The following is a 14,990-nucleotide window of genomic DNA, read 5'->3' as shown; positions in this document are numbered from 1 at the left end:
TTTGAACACTGGATGGGGTAAGTATATAGCCCAAAAAACGACACTTGGTCTTTTTGGAATTCACATTTTTCAGGCTTGGCGTACAGTTTATTTTCAAGAAGATGGCTGAGTACTCTCCAGACATGCTGGACGTGCTCCTGATGAGAGCGGGAATAGATAAGGACGTCATCCAAACACACAAACACAAACTGGTTCAACATGTCCCTGACCACATCGTTAACCAAGGCCTGGAATACAGCGGGGGCGTTGTCCAGACAAAAAGGCATCACCAAGTATTCATAGTGGCCATTAGAGGTGTTGAAAGTTGTTTTCTGCTCATCCCTTTCTCTTATGCGAATCAGACTGTAAGCATTGCGCAGATCAATTTTGGAAAATATGGTTGCTCCCTGGAGATGTTCAAACACAGACGCCGGGAAGGGAAGAGGGTAGTGGTTCTTCACAGTGATGTTGCTCAGGGGCCGATAATCGTTGCAGGGATGGAGCTTGCCAACTTTCTTGCTCACAATAAAGAAGCCCGCTCCTGTGGCGAGGTTGACGGATGGATAAGCCCCATGCTCAATGCCTCCTTAATGTATTCCTCCATGGCCACCGTTTCAGGATGAGAGAGGGAAAAAAGCCAGTCCCAGGGAGGACTAGTGCCAGCTAGGAGGTCTATGGCACAGTTGTATGGCCAGTGTGGGGGCAGGATGGTGGCCTTTCTTTCACTGAAAACCTCAAGGAGATCCGCATATTCAGCCGGAATCACAGACAGGTCCACATCCTGAGCTGTCACAGGAAGGGATTTACGGTATGGAACTTGAGCTAAACCTAGACAGGTAGACAGGCATGTCAATCCCCACTCTTGGTGTACCTTCAGAGACCAATCAATCCGTGGGTTATGTCGGGATAACCGGGGAGACCAAGTACCAGTGGCAGTTCAGGTGAATTAACCAGATAAAAAGATATTTCTACATGATGGTTACCTTCAAGCACTAGTTGGAGGGGTTGGGTGGAAAGGTGGATCTGGCTGGTTCCCAGAGGTTGACCATCCAGCACCTTGACCTTGATCTTTTCTCTTAATTCCTGAGTTGGAACTCCCCATCTTTGAGCAAGAGAGATATCCATAAGATTCCTGGCTACACCAGAGTCAATAAACGCTTTAAGTTCATGGGTCTGAGACTTCCACGACAAGGAAGCTGTGAGCATTACAGAATTAGGGGAAGCTGACTGAAGACAGAACCGACACGTCAGGATTCCCCTCCCTGCTGATGGGTATTCTCTTTCACTGGACGCTAGGAACGTGCCGCCCAGAAGTGTCCTGGATCACCACAGTAAAGGCAGGAACCTGTTCTCCGGCGCCGCTCTCATTCCTCCTGAGACAGGCACATGTGCCCCACTTGCATGAGCTCCTACGTGGGCTGGGTGCTGGGTGGTGGTGGGGGGGGAAGAGGGTGAGGAACAATGGTGATCAGATGGTGCATAGCAAGTTTGAAACATTCTTTCCCTGTGCCACTCAGTTACCTGGTCGTCAACTTGAATAGCCAGATTAATCAGGTCATCCAGACTATCCTGCTTGTCCCGGACAGCGAGCTCATGCCGGACCCCTGCATTCAGTCCACGCTGGAAGGCAGTGATGAGAGATCCCTCATTCCATCCCGTCTCTACTGCAAGGGTACGGAATTTAACTGCATAAGCTCTCACCGTTCCTCTGCCTTGGCGCAGGTCCAAGAGTCGGTGGGCAGCCTCCTGACCCCATACTGGAAGATCAAAAACCCTCCTTAATTCCGCCACAAAATGTCGGAATGACTGGGCTGTGGGGTATCCTTACTCCCATAAAACGTTGAACAGGCTGAGTGGAGGTCTGTCAAGAAGCTTGACCATGTACGCCAATTTTCGCGCATCATCACCAAAGTGGTGGGCAATAAAATTCCTGCAGCCATCTGGATCATGAGAATATCTGCCTGGTGGTGGAATACTCGGTTCCTGTACGGTCGTGGGAGTCGGCTCTGGTCCAGACGCGGGAGCGGGAGCATTAGTAGCAGAGATTGTCGGGGCAGCAGAAAAGGAGGACTTGTGAGATGCTGGGAGTGGGACTGAGGTGGCCTGAGGCTGCTGAATTGAGTTGGCAAGAACGTTCAAGGCTGTCAGCTGATGCTGGTTGTTCACAGTAAGTTTGTGGCTGGCAGCTGTGAGTGCCGAAATTGTACACACCTGAGTCCAATTTTCTGTGGTGAACTGTTGAACAGTTGCGGCTAGGGCCAATACCAGTTCCTCCAAGTGAGACTTGTCGGTACAAAGTTATCTGCCTCATTGCCTCCGTAACTTCACTGAGAACAGATTCCATTGCCTGTAGCTTGTCTCTTACCTGACCAATTAATCTCACGGCCAAGGTCAGCTGCTCTCTCTCTGCTGGGTCCATCTTTGTGTGTTCGAGACTTGCTGTTACCAGGTTTGGATATGGCCCAAGTGCGGAGTGAGAGAGAGTGAAGCAAGTCAATAGTTCACAAACTTTAATGTGAAGTGTTAAAGGGAAAATAAAACAATAAATGCTAGGCCAAACAGGGCCGTTAATGAAAACTCTGAAATAGAAAACAAAACCTACACTGTGGCTGAAAAGAACATCTAAACATTAAATGAATACCACTAGTCTTCAGAGTCAATTAGCTCGACAGTCCAATTTCTCAGGGAAGGCCAAATGCAGACAGGCAGCGAAGCGTTGCTGTGCTCTGTCCAAGTCTCGACAAACACTATGACGACAAGTATGGAGTTAAATACTATCACGTTTAAATAATAATTAGCTGACATGTGCATATTCACAAGCACAATTGCCGTATCTACTGTGCTGCTGAATCCGTGGTTGTGACAGTTTTGTTGAGTACATTCACTCTGTTTGCCACAAACAGCAGGATCTGCTGGTGGCTACCTATTTCAATTCAGCTTTCCATTCCCATTCTGACATGTTGGTCCATGACCTCCTCTACTGTCATGATGACTCAGTACTCGTTGAAGGAGCAACATCTCAAATTAGGCCATAGGAAATAAGAGCAGAATTAGACTATTCAGCCCTATCAAGTGTAATCTGCCATTTTATCATGGCTGATTTATTATCCACCTCAAACCCATTCTCCTGCCTTGTCCCTGAAACCTTTGACACCCATACTATCCAAGAATCTATCAATCTCTGCTTTAAATATACCTCCACAGCTGTCCATGACAACGAATTCCTCAGACTCTGGCTAAAGAAATTCCTCCTCATCTCTATTCTAAAAGGACGTTTTTGTATTCTGAGGCTGCTCCCTCTGGTCCTAGGCTCCCCGACTATAGGAAACTTCCTCTCCATGTCCACTCTATCTAGGCTATTCAATATTTGATAGGTTTCAATGAGATCCCTCCCTTATTTTCCTAAACTCCAGCAAGTACAGGACCAGAGCCACCAAACAGGCCTCATACAGTCAGGAATCTTTTCATTCCTGGGATCATTCTTGTGAACCTTGTGTGGACCCTCTTCAATGCCAGCACATGCTTTCTTAGATAAAGGGCCCAAAGCTACTCACCATATTCCAAGTGCAGTCTGACCAATGCCTTATAAATCCTCAACGTTATATCATTGTGATTCTAATCCTCTCAAATAGAATGCTAACATTGCACTTGAGTTTCTTACAACTGACTCAACCTGCAAGTTAACCTGCCCAAGTCCCTTTGCATCACTGATTTTTGAATTTTTTCCCCATTTAGAAAATAGTCTTTGCCTTTATTCCTCCTACCAATGTGCATGACCATTCACTATATTTCATCTGTCACTTCTTTCTAATTCTTCTAATCTGTCCAAGTCCTTCCACAAACTACAGGAATTCTGCAGATGCTGGAAATTCAAGCAACACACAAGTTGCTGGTGAACACAGCAGGCCAGGCAGCATCTAAGGAAGAGGTACAGTCGACGTTTCAGGCCAAGACCCTTCGTCAGGACTAACTGAAGAAAGAGTTAGTAAGAGATTTGAAAGTGGGAGGGGGAGGGGGAGATCCAAAATGATAGGAGAAGACAGGAGGGGGAAGGATGGAGCCAAGAGCTGGACAGGTGATTGGCAAAAGGGATATGAGAGGATCATGGGACAGGAGGTCCGGGGAGAAAGACAAGGGCGGGGGGAACCAAAGGATGGGCAAGGGGTATAGTCAGAGGGACAGAGGGAGAAAAAGGAGAGTGAGAGAAAGAATGTGTGTATAAAAACAAATAACGGATGGGGTACAAGGGGGAGGTGGGGCATTTGCGGAAGTTCCCCTGGTCCTCACCTACCACCCCACCAGCCTCCAGGTCCAACATATTATTCTCCGTAACTTCTGCCACCTCCTACAGGATCCAATCACTAAACACATCTTTCCCTCCCCCCCCCCTCTGCTTTCTGCAGGGATTGCTCCCTACGCGACTCCCTTGTCCATTCGTCCCCCCCATCCCTCTCCACTGATCTCCCTCCTGGCACTTATCCTTGTAAGTGGAACAAGTGCTACACATGCCCTTACACTTCCTCCCTTACCACCATTCAGGGCCCCAGACAGTCCTTCCAGGTGAGGCGACACTCCACCTGTGAGTCGGCTGGGTGATATACTGCGTTCGGTGCTCCCAATGTGGCTTTCTATATATTGGCGAGACCCGACACAGACTGGGAGACCACTTTGCTGAACACCTATGCTCTGTCCACCAGAGAAAGCAGGATCTCCCAGTGGCCACACATTTTAATTCCACATCCCATTCCCATTCTGATATGTCTATCCACGGCCTCCTCTACTGTAAAGATGATGCCACACTCAGGTTGGAGGGACAACACCTTATATTCCGTCTGGGTAGCCTCCAACCTGATGGCATGAACATTGACTTCTCTAACTTCTGCTAATGCCCCACCTCCCCCTCGTACCCCATCCGTTATTTATTTTTATGCACATATTCTTTCTCTCACTCTCCTTTTTCTCCCTCTGTCCCTCTGACTCTACCCCTTGCCCATCCTCTGGGTTCCCCCCCCCCGCCTTGTCTTTCTCCCTGGGCCTCCTGTCCCATGATCCCCTCGTATCCCCTTTGTCAATCACCTGTCCAGCTCTTGGCTCCATCCTTCCCCCTCCTGTCTTCTCCTATCATTTTGGATTTCCCCCTCCCCCTCCCACTTTCAAATCTCTTACTAACTCTTCCTTCAGTTAGTCCTGACGAAGGGTCTCAGCCTTGAACGTCGACTGTACCTCTTCCTAGAGATATTGCCTGGCCTGCTGCGTTCACCAGCAACTTTGATGTGTGTTCCTTCCACAAACTCCCTGCTTCCTCAACACTACCTGCCCCTCCACCTATCATCACAATCTTAGCCACAAAATCATCAATTCTGTAATCCAAATCATAAATATATAATATGAAAAGAAGCAGAACACCACTAGTCACCCACTCTTTGCTGATGTAGGGTCTTGCCCTGAAACATCAACTGTTCTTTCCCTTCCATAAATACTGCTTGAATTGCTGAGTTCCTCCAGCATTTTGCATGTGTTGCTTAACATTTCTAGCATCTGCAGAATTTCTTGAGTTGATGGTATATGTAAAGTGTTTGCATTGTGGAGAATTGCTAAGTGATATAACAAGCTCTTCTATGAACTCTGCTCTTTACCTGGGGCTCACCAGGAGATAAGTTGGGGTGATCAATGCCCTCTTACTCCTTGCGATGTTCTGCTTTTCTATAACATCCAACTTGCCCTTCAATGCATTGAAAGACACTGTTTGCTCTACCTGTTGCACCATGTAACTGTGCAATGAACACCGGCCCCCCCCCCACATGCTCTAAGCATCTTCACCACCCAGGAAGAGATGATGAAAAACAATATGGCAATGGAATGGATAATGTGGTCTCTGACTGCTTGTTGAATTGAGCAGTTTATTAGCCCTGAGATCAGTAAATAGCTTCAGACAGCACTTTCTGACTGTGAGTGACTCACTCATCTCGAGTCATCTTAGAGATAATGTCAATCTTACATTTATAAAGTGCACTTCGTGGCCCAGGGAACAAATAAAGTTCTTGCAGGCAATGAAATTTAGCTACCAATGCAATAAAGGAAAAAGAGAAGCCAGTTTGTAGACAGTAGACAGCAATGATATAAGAAGATAATCACCTCTCCTCAACTCCAGTGAATCAACGGACAATCAAGGAATCACCGCAAATGAGCATCACACGGAGCGCTATTAGATTTGGAATTGGAAATTGGTTTATTACTGTCACCTGTACGGTGGTACAGTGAACAGTTTTTCTTGAATACTGTTCATACAGATCAAATCATTCCATAGTGCACTGAGGTAGTACAAAATGTAGAATTAAATGTAAAAGCCACAGAGGACATGTAGTGCAAGTTGACAATAAGGTGCAAGATCATAATGAAGTAGATTGCGAGGCCAAGGGTCCGACTTATCTACCTATGGCACTAGTGGTACATCACAGGTTCTACCTTTAGACTATTCACCTTCTTGAGTACTTTCTCTGTCGAAATTGTGACTGCGCACACTTCTCTTCCCTGCCACCCTTGAGTGTCTGGTATACTGCTGCTGTCTTCCTCAGTGAAGACTGATCTCCCATTACAATTTCTCCAGCATCATTTTCTATCGGTCCTTTATCTACTCTCACCTGTCTTTTACTCTTTATATACTTGAAAAAGCTTTTAGTATCCTCTTTGATATTATTTGCTGCCCTCCTTTCATAGTTAATCTTTTCCCTCTTAATGACCTTCTTGGTTTCCTTTTGTAAGGTTTTAAAAACCTCCCAATCCTCTGTCTTCCCACTAATCTTTGCTTCCTTGGATGCCCTCTCCTTTGCTTTAACTTTGGTTTTGACTTCTCTTGTCAACCATGGTTGCATCCTTTTTCCATTCAAATATTTCTTCTATTTTGGAATATACCTGTCTTGCACCTTCCTCACTTCTTGCATCAACTCCAGCCACTGCTGCTCTGCCGTCTTTCCCGCCAGTGTCCCTTTCCAGTCAACTTTGGCCAGTTCCTCTCTCATGCCACTGTAATTTCCTTTACTCCACTGAAATACCAACACATCAGATTTCGGCTTCTCTTTTTCAAATTTCACAATGAACTCAATCATGTTATGATTACTGCCTCCTAAGGGTTCCTTCTCTCTAATCTCTCTAATCACCTCTGGTTCATTACACAATATCCAATCCAGCTGATCCCCTGGTGGGCTCAACAACAAGCTGTTCTAAAAAGCCATCTTGCAGACATTCTACAAATTCTCTCTCTTGAGATCCAGTGCTGACCTGATTTTCCCAATCCACTCGCATGTTAAAATCCCCCGCAATTATCATAACACTGCCCTTCTGACAAGCCTTTTCTATTTCCAGTTGTAATTTGTAGTCCACATCCCTGCAGCTGTTTGGAGGCCTATAAATAACTGCCATCAGGGTCCTTTTACCCCTGCGATTTCTTAGCTCAACCCATAAAGATTCTGCACCTTCCGATCCTGTATCACCCATTTCTAATGACTTAATATCATTTCTTACCAATAAAGCCACGCCTCCCCCTCTGCCTACCTTCTTATCCTTCCGATACACCGTGTATTCTTGGATGTTCAGCTCCCAGAGACATGCATCCTTTAGCCAGGTCTCAGTGATGGCCACAATATCATACCTGCCGATCTGTAGCTGAATGACAAGATCATCCACCTTATTCCTTATGCTGCCTGCATTTAACTATAACACCTTAAGACCAGTATTTGATACATTTCGCTTTGATTTCACTGCAACTCATCCCAATGGCTACAAATTTGCCCCATCACCTGCCTGTCTTTCCTGACATCTTTACTGCTCACTATCTTAGATTTATTTCTGTTTTCTCCTTCCTCCGCTCTGTCATTCCGGTTCCCATCCCCCTGCCAAATTAGTTTAAACCCTCCCTAACAGCTCTATTAAACTTTCCTGCCAGGATATTGGTCCCCTTCGGGTTCACGTGTAACCTGTCCATTTTGAACAGATCATACTTCCCCCAGAAGAGATCCCAAGCCCTGCCCCCTTCACCAGTCTCTCAGCCATGCATTCATCTGCCTGATCCTACTATTCTTGACCTCGCTAGCACGTGGCACAGGTAGCAATCCCAAGATTACTACCCTGGAGGTCCTGCTTCTCAGCTTCCTTCTTAACCCCTGGAAATCTCTCTTCAGGACCTCCTCCTTTGTCCTATCTATGTCATTGGTACCAACATGTACCAAGACAACTGGCTGCTCACTCTCTCCTTTCAGAATATTCAGGACCCAATCCGAGACATCCAGTACCCTGGCACCTGGGAGGCAACACACTATGCAGGTATCTCTATCAGGCTCACAGAATCTCCTGTCCATTCCCCTGACTATGGAATCCCCTATAACTACCGCATTCCTCTTCTTCCTCCGTCCCACCTGCTCAACAGCGCCAGGCTCAGTGCCAGAGACCCAGTCACCGTGGGCGTCCCCTGTCAGGTCATCCCCCTCAACAGCATCCAGAACAAGATACTTGTTGCTGAGGGGGACCGCCACAGGTGTGCTCTCCACTATCTGGGCATTTCCCTTCCATCTCTTGACAGTGACCCAGGTTTCTGACCCCTTTGCCTAGGGATGACTACCTCCCTGTAGCTCCTGTCTATCACCTCTTCACTTTCCCTGATAAGCAGTAGGTCATCAAGCTGCAGCTCCAGATCCCTAACATGGTCTCTGAGGAGCTGCATCTCGGTGCACCTAGCGCAGATGTGGCCATCAGGGAGTCTGGAGGTCTCCCAAGATTCCCACATCTGACACCCTGAACAAAGCACTAACCCTGCAGCCATGCTATCTAATTCTACAGGAATGAAACAGGAAAAATAAGTCTACTCACCCACTTACCTCGCCAAACAAACTAACTTTTTAAACCGTTAGCTGTGTGAGACCTGGTGTTCTTGTCTATCCGGGCCGATTAGTGAGGGGGGGGAGGAGCAAAAAAAGAGTTGGTGCTTCACTCTCGCCTCTTCCCGTTTACCGCCGAAGCCCGTTGAAGCCAAAGCCCTACACTCTGTTCCCACTCACTCCGCTGCCCACTTCAACAGCTGCCCGCTGTATAGAGTGGTCTCCTTTTTAAACTCTCCGCGCTGTCCTGTTGACGTCATGCGCCTGTGCAGTCTCATCCTGCTTGCACTCGAAGAGGTTTTTAAATAAAAACTGCCTTCCTTCAGAATTCAGCTCCCATGACGCTCTGTAGTCCCGATCCAAAAGAGAGCCGTTGGCAGCAATCTGCCTTTTTAAACTCTCCGCGCTGTCCTGTTGACGTCAAGCGCCTGCGCAGTCTTGTCCTTCTTGTGCTCGAAGAAGTTTTTTAAAAAACTGCCTTCCTTCAGAATTCAGCTCCCACGACGCTCTGTAGTCCTGATCCAAAAAAACTCTCTATTACCTGATTCTTCCTATTCCCCTTTCTAACTGTGACCCAGTTGTCTGCTTCTCATGTCCCCGGTGTGACCACCTGCCTGTAGCTCCTCTCTGTCAACTCCTCACTCTCCCTGACCAGACGAAGGTCATTGAGCTGCAGCTCCAGTTCCCTAACGCGGTCCCTTAGGAGCTGCATCTCAGCGCACCTGGCGCAGATGTGGACATCTGGGAGGCTGGGAGACTCCACTACCTCCCACATCCGGCACCGAGAACAACAAGCTGCCCTCACACTCATACTTCCCCCTCTCCTATATACACTAGGTGTGTTACTGTATACCCTGGCTGTGTTCCTGTATATCCCTGGTGTGTTACTGTATATTCTGTGTGTGTTACTGTATATCCTCAGTGTGTTACAGTATATCCCTGGTGTTACTGTATATCCTGGGTAGGTTACTGTATAGATCCCAGGTACATTAGTGTATACCTATATGTGTTACTGTCTATCCAAAGTTTGTTACTCTATATCCCAGCTGTTACTGTATATTCTGGGAATGTTACCATATACCCAGGGTGGGTTACTGTATATCCCAGGTGTATTACTGTACATCCTGGGTGTGTTACTGTATACTGTATATCCCTGGTTTGTTACTGTATATCCTCTGTGTGTTACTGTATATCCTGGGTTTGTTACTGTATATCCTATGTGTTTTTCTGTATATCCCAGGTATGTTACTGTGTATCCAGGGTGTGTTACTGTATACCCTCTGTGTGTTACTGTACATCCTGTGTGTGTTCTTGCATATCCTGTATGTTACTGTATATCCCGGGTATGTTACTGTAGATTTCAGTTGTGTTACTGTATGTCCAGTGTGTTACTGTATATCCTGGGTTTCTTACTGTATACCCCAGGATTGTTACTGTATATCCTGATGTGTTACTGTATATCCCGGGTGTGTTACTGTATATCCTCTGTGTGTTACTGCATATACCGATGTGTTACTGTATGTAACACATCGGTATATGCAGTAGCCCGTATGTGTTGTTGTACAACTGGGAGTATTACTGTATATCACAGGTTTGTTACTGTATATCCTGGCTGTTTTATTTTATATCGCAGGTGTGTTACTGCCAATGCAAGGTTGTCCTGTATATCTCTGATATTGTTACTGTATACACCAGGTGTGTTACTGTGTATCCCATGTGGGTTACTCCGTATCCTGGGTATGATGTTGTACAATCTAGGTATGTTACTGTATATCCCATGTGTGTTATTGTATATCCCGGGTGTATTACTGTATATCTTAGGTGTGTTACTGTATATCTTGTGTCTGTTGCTGTATATCCTGTGTGTTCTTGCATATCCTGTGTGTTACTGTATTTCCCAGGTGTGTTACTATATAACCTGTGTGTTACTGTATATCCTGGGTTTGTTACTGTATATCCAGTTTGTGTTACTGTATACCCTGGGTTTTCTTACTGTATATCCTGTGTGTTACTGTATATCTTCTGTGTGCTACTGTATATCCCGATGTGTTACTGTACAGCCCGTGTGTGTTACTGTATATCCTGGTGTGTTACTGTATATCCTGGGTGTATTTTTTAGATTATGAAGACACACAGTCCTCTTTTATTGTCATTTAGTAATCCATGCGTTAAGAAATGATACAATATTTCCTCCGGTGTGATATCACAAAACACAGGATAGACCAAGACTGAAAAAACTAACAAAACCACATAATTATAACATATAGTTACAACAGTGCAACAATACCATAACTTGATGAAGAACAGTCCATGAGCACAGTAAAAAGTTCAAAGTCTCTCAAATGTCCCACATTTCACGCAGATGGGAGAAGAAAGAAAAACTCTCCCTGCCATGACCGACCACAGTCCGATTCTGAGTCATCCAAAAACTTCGAGCCTCCGATCAGCCCTCCGACACTGAGTACCGAGTACCATCTCTATCCGAACGATTCGACCTCAGTCTCAGTCACCAACAGCAGGCTAAGCCGGGGACTTTGAGGTCTTCCCTCGGAAGATTCTCTATCGCGCATTAACAACAGCAGCGAACGGATGTTTCAGAAATTTCTCCAGACGTTCCTCTGTGTTTTCACGTCTGTCTCCATCAAATCAGAATTGTCCACGGCCCCTATTTAATGGATACGATATCATTTTCACCGGAGGGCTGCGCACACACGGCGCACTGCACTCTCTCCTCCTGCATTATTACTGTATATCCCGGGTTTGTTACTGTATATCACAGGTGTGTTACTGTATATCCCACGTGTGTTGCTGTATATCCTGTGTGTACTCTTGCATATCCTGTGTGTCACTGTATATCCTGTGTGTGTTCTTGAATATCCTGTGTGTTACTGTACAGCCCGTATGTATAACTGCATATCATGGGTGTGTTACTGTATATCCTGTGTGTTCTTGCATATCCTGTGTGTTACTGTATTTCCCAGGTATGTTAGTTATATCCTGTGTTTGTTACTGTAAAACCCCACGTGTTACTGTATATTCCCGCCTGTGTTATTGTATATCCTCGGTATGTTACTGCATACCCTCTGTGTGTTACTGTATATCCCGGGTGTGTTACTGTATGTCCTGCATTTATCACTGTATATCTTCTGTGTATTACTGTATATCCGCTGTATGTTACTGTATACCCTCTGTGTGTTACTATATGTCCTGTATGTGTTACTGTATGTCCAGTGTGTGTGACTGTATATCCTCTGTATGTTACAGTATATCCAGTGTGTTTTACTGTACATCCTGTATGTGTTACTCTATATCCAGTGTGTTACTGTATATCCTCTGTGTGTTACTGTATATCCTTGTGTGTTCTTGCATATCCTGTATGTTACTATATATCCCAGGTGTGTTTCTATATATCACAGGTTTGTTACTGTATATCCCTGGTATGTTAACTGTTTATCCCGGGTTTGTTAATGTATAACCCTGCATGTGTTACTGCATGTTCCCACGTGTGTTATTGTATATAATCTGTATGTTACTGTATATCCTGTGTTACTGTATATTAGATTAGATTAGATTATGAGGACACGCAGTCCTCTTTTATTGTCATTTAGTAATGCATGCATTAAGAAATGATACAATATTCCTCTGGTATGATATCACAGAAACACAGGACAGACCAAGATTGAAAGACTAATAAAAACCACATAATTATAACATACAGTTACAACAGTGCAACAATACCATAACTTGATGAAGAACAGGCCATGGCACAGTAAAAAAGTTAAAAGTCTCTCGAAAGTCCCACATCTCACGCAGACGGGAGAAGGAAGAAAACTCTCCCTGCCATGCCCGACCACAGTCCAACTCTGAGTCGTCTGAAAACTTCGAGCTCTGATCAGCCCTCCGACAGCGAGTACCGAGTGCCATCTCTGCCGAACACTTCGACCTCAGCCTCGGTCGCCAGCAGCAGGCAAAGCCGGGGATTTTGGGGCCTTCTCTCCGGAGATTCTTGATTGCACAGTAGCAGCAGCAGTGAACCGGGCATTTCAGAAATTTCACCAGATGTTCCTCTGCTTCTCACGTCTGTCTCCATCAAATCAGAATTGTGCATGGCGTTCTACTTACAAATACAATATCATTTCACCGGAGAGCTGTGTGCGCTGCGTCGCACCACCATCTTCTCCTCCCGCCTCTATATCTGGGGTGAGTTACTGTATATCCAGCGTGTATTACTGTTTATCCTCTGTGTGTTACTATATGTCCTGTGTGTGTTACTGTATATCCTGTGCGCTCTATATATCCTCTGTGTGTTACTGTATATCCTGGCTGTATTACTTTATATTGCAGGTGTGTTACTGTCTATCCAAGGCTGTCCTGTATAACCCTGATAATGTTACTGTATACCCCAGGTATGTTACTGTGTATCCCATATGTGCTACTGTATATCCCGGGTGTGTTTGTTACTGTATATCCTGTCTGTGTAACTGTATATCATGGGTGTGTTACTGTATATCCTGGGTGTGTTACTATATATCCCAGGTGTGTTACTGTATACCCTGGGTATGACTTTGTATATCCTAGGTATGTTACTGTATATCCTGGCTGTTTTATTTTATATCACAGGTGTGTTACTGTGTATCCCATGTGTGTTACTCTGTATCCTGGGTATGATATTGTATATCCTAGATATATTACTGTATATCCCGTGTATGTTACTGTATATTCTCTGTGTGTTACTGTATATCCCGGCTGTGTTACTGTATACCCTCTGTGTGTTAATGTATATCCTGGGTATGTTACTATGTATCATGGCTGTGTTACTGTATATCCCGGGTGTGTTTGTTACTGTATATCACGGGTGTGTTACTGTATATCCCACGGGTTACTGTATATCCCATGTGTGTTACTGTATAGCCTGTGTATTACTGTATAGCCTGTGTTACTGTATATCCTGGGTGTGTTACTGTATATCACACGTGTGTTACTATATATCCCAGGTGTGTTATTGTATATCCCAGGTGTATTACTGTATATCCCAGGTGTGTTACTGTATAGCCTGGGTGTATTACTGTATATCCCATGTGTATTACTGTATATCACAGGTTTGTTACTGTACATCCCAGGTGTGTTACTGTACATCCCAGGTGTGTTACTGTACATCCCAGTTATATTTGCGAACGACGATAAACATGAACTTGAACTTGAGCACTCATTGGGAAGTAATGTCGGCTCATCTCTCTGTCACCTGGGAGATGGATTATTCTGAACCAATGTTCTGTATTTCTTGAAACACCATAAGTGGGAACATTCTCTCAGCATTCATCCTGTAGTTCTCCTGAGAAGCTTCTGTGATTTAATAAGATCGCCTCTCACTCTTCTAAATCGCACCCTTTCTTCATACACCAACTCCTTCAAGCCAGATGCCGACACAGTGAACCTTCCTTCACTATTGAGGTCAAAACTGTTCTCAGCAAATCAAAAGTATGGAGGAGCTTGGCATGTCAAGTAGAATCTTTAGAAATGGACAGTAATGTATCAGGTCGACACCTATCATCAGGATTGATGAAGGGATGGTCCAGAAAAATGCTTCCTGACCTGCTGAGTTTCTCCAACAGCTCATTGTTCATTCCAGTTTCCAACATCTGCAGTCTCTTAGCAATATGCTTATTCTCTGAACTGCTCTACAACAGAAACCATTGCATCTGTCACGCACCTGGCCCTGACACACCCAGAAAGCAAGGAAACTATCAGACTACTGTTTCCGGATTTCAGTTCAGTGTTCAACATAGACCTTGGCAAACAAACTCCTACTGTGTAGTTAGTGTTGGACTTCCTACCAACAGACCTCGGATAGTCAGGATGTACAACTGCTCCCCTATCAAGGATGAGCACACATCTCTACAAGGGTGTTCCCACAGGGCTCTGTGCTAACCCCTACTCCCAAGGCTTTGTGCTGAGCAACCCCCCCCCCCCCCCAGGGCTGTGCGCTGAACCACCCCACAGGGCTGTGTGCTGAGACAGTCATGGAGCCTGATGTCTGCAGGCCACAAATGCAGAGTCAGTTCAGTGCTGAAGCAAGTGAAGCTGGTCCAGTAACAGCGAGAAGTGAGGGAGATGAGTCAAACACAGGCTCATTTCGGGCAT

The sequence above is a fragment of the Mobula birostris genome, chromosome 24 (genome assembly GCF_030028105.1).
Source record: "Mobula birostris isolate sMobBir1 chromosome 24, sMobBir1.hap1, whole genome shotgun sequence".
Taxonomy (NCBI): Eukaryota; Metazoa; Chordata; class Chondrichthyes; order Myliobatiformes; family Myliobatidae; genus Mobula; species Mobula birostris.
This window is presented reverse-complemented; position numbering follows the sequence as displayed.